Below are 2,887 nucleotides of genomic sequence, written 5' to 3'. Positions count from 1 at the left end.
AAACTGGTCCTGAAACAGCGGCTCAATAGAATACCTTATGTACCATCAGAGAAATTGATTCATAGGCAGTTGACGGGCCTACTTCATTCGGTCGGATTATGTCAATTCAATATCAGTGGTGATATTATGGCATATTGTGTGATCTGGGTTTGTCATAACGACCATGTTGCATAGGTCCGCCATTTGTCTATGGATTAACTTCTCTGATAGTACGTATTATTAAAATAGAACATACACACGGATTGATAATAATTGGTAAATAATATTGTTATTAAAATTATTAAAAAACAGGTTTAGTAACGACACCTTTATTTAAAGAAACATAAATATAAATATTATAGTAAATATCTAAACATAGATCAACGGAAGCAGACGCAGTAGGCGTTGGTGCTGCAGAGGCCGATAGCGTAGCCGAGACTGCGGCAGATGGAGTTGCACTGGCTGGCGATGCATATGCGGAGTCTGGCGGCGTCCGCGAAGCCCAGCGCCGTCATCTCCTCCGGCGTCACTGGGTGGAAGTCGTCTCCCGTCAGCTCGCTCACCAGCAGAGGATGATCAGCTTTGTCTGAAAGAAAGCAGTGACTAAGCAAAACTTGTCGATTGAAGACCAATAGTGGCATAATCCTCATTGAATTTAATTGGACTGTAACATGAATAAAATAGGAGACGTAAACTTACCAGCTGCAGCACTCTGTACAAAGGCAGCGAATGCCAGAAGAAGGAAAGAGAAAACAAGGAACTTCATGTTTGCTAACGACAATACGAGTGATGTTGAAATCTATGAGTAACTTCCTATTTATATAATGTAAAAGAGATAATTAACGATGAAAATAAAGATAACACCAATTGTTATGAATATGCCTTTAATAAGGGACTTTCCCTATAATTTAATGATTATTTGTTAAAAACGTTTTGTTTCCAGAAATTATCATTGATTTATACGTCTTTAGGTACTACATTATGATGGTCTGAAACCACCAGACCGCCCGGTGCAAACAAAGACGTCGCGCTCCTGCAGTCCCCTCGTGACCACGGCCGTTGCAACACGGCTGAAACGTCGAGAAAAAGTATGTACTCGTAGTAGCATTACTACAAGAATAAGTCGCGTTAAGTCCCGATTAATAAATGAACACAGATTTATCAAGGCATTGCTAGAAGTTCAAAATAATGTGCATGTAACTGTGCATCGTGAAAAGAAAATTAAAAAATTGAAATTATAACTTCTTATAACCAACAGATTAATTTGTACTTATGGTTTAGATGCTAAAAGGGGAAGTACTACACATATTGATAATGTTTAAAAAAATCCCTAAAATCTTATCAGTAAGCTTAACCTACATTTAATTATTATGAGTAATCTGAATCATTGATAAGCTTTTGATATAAATACTCTAGCTAATTCATAATTCGCATACTCTACATCACTCACTTTCCAAGTAACTTGTATAATTCTTGGATTTTCTACCACACCCCAAAAATGAAGACTTTTGTGGTTATAGCCATTGCTTTTGTATTGATTGCCTTAGTGCAGGCTGTTCCTATTGGTAAGCAAATTTTGATTTCTTTTATTCTATAATAATAATAATAATTCGGAATATGTTTGACAACTTTGCTGGATTGCCTTTCACCTGATGAGGATCCTGATGGTCATCATCATTTTGGCTTTCATCGGTAATGACAAGATCATTACTGATACGAACAATAGTTCTTTACACTTACTACAAGCGTCACCTATATCGTAAACGCCAACAAAATGTATGCGATTTGACATAAGTCATCGCTTCGCTAACGAATACGAGTACTAATGTCAAATTCCATACATTTTGTGGCGTTGGCGTTTACGATAATCGCTTGCTGCATCTCTAGGCCCTCAGGTCTTTTAAGACTACTTTGAGAAACTACTTCCCATCTCATATTTTATGACCTCATTCGTGATACTAACTCCATAGAATTTGATAATCAAACTGCACTCTTTCCCAGACGAAGCTGATCACCCGCTGCTGGTGAGCGAGCTGACGGGAGACGACTTCCACCCAGTGACGCCGGAGGAGATGACGGCGCTGGGCTTCGCGGACGCCGCCAGACTCCGCATATGCATCGCCAGCCAGTGCAACTCCATCTGCCGCAGTCTCGGCTACGCCATCGGCCTTTGCAGCACCAACGCCTACTGCGTCTGCTTCCGATGATCTTTGTTTAGATTTTTACTGTATATTTTATACTCATGTTTGCTTAAATAAATGTATTATTACTAAACCTGTTTTTAAATAATTTGAATAACAATAATATTATTATGGTAATTGGCAACCTACTTATAAAATTCAGGAGGTTATTCGTGTGTAAGTTCTTTTGTATGTATGTAAGCTACTCTATTGCGCCGGAGTTTGAGGACTAATTTCCACATTTTTGGTTCCGTACCCAAAGGGTAAAACGGGACCCTATTACTGAGACTTCAATGTCTGTCTGTCTGTCCGTCTGTCTCCAGGCTGTAACTCAAGAACGGTAATAGCTAGAGAGTTGAAATTTTCTGTTCCGGCTAATCTCCGAAATGGCTGCACCGATGTTGACGCGACTTTTATTGCTAGATAGCTGATGTAATAAGGAGTTACTTAGGCTACTTTTTAACCGGCTTCCTTAAAGGAGGAGGATATTTTTTACTGTTTTATGTTTGACCTATGTATTTTACTCCGCCGTTTATGGACCGATTTTCAAAATCCTTTTGTTTTTGCATAAGACATGGTCCAAATTAGATACAATGTTCATAAAAATGGTGATCTGATGATGTATTCCATGAGAAATCGAGGGGACTCCTTGACATGTATATGGAAACATATTATCGTGATTTTAATTTTTTCAGAAGGATTTCAAGCATACACTACCAGAAAATAAG

At 38.6% G+C, this 2,887-nt stretch overlaps 1 long non-coding RNA gene across 1 annotated transcript; it reads right to left on the bottom strand.

Annotated features, from left to right (window-relative positions):
• Positions 1-292: 292 nt before the first annotated feature.
• On the bottom strand, positions 293-711 carry LOC121728578. The gene is made up of 2 exons (XR_006035838.1): positions 679-711; positions 293-565 (listed from the first exon to the last, which is right to left on the bottom strand). It is a non-coding gene; the product is annotated as an uncharacterized LOC121728578 (long non-coding RNA).
• Between the last annotated feature and the right edge of the window lie 2,176 nt (positions 712-2,887).

The sequence above is a fragment of the Aricia agestis genome, chromosome 7 (genome assembly GCF_905147365.1).
Source record: "Aricia agestis chromosome 7, ilAriAges1.1, whole genome shotgun sequence".
Lineage (NCBI taxonomy): Eukaryota > Metazoa > Arthropoda > Insecta > Lepidoptera > Lycaenidae > Aricia > Aricia agestis.
This window is presented reverse-complemented; position numbering and strand designations above follow the sequence as displayed.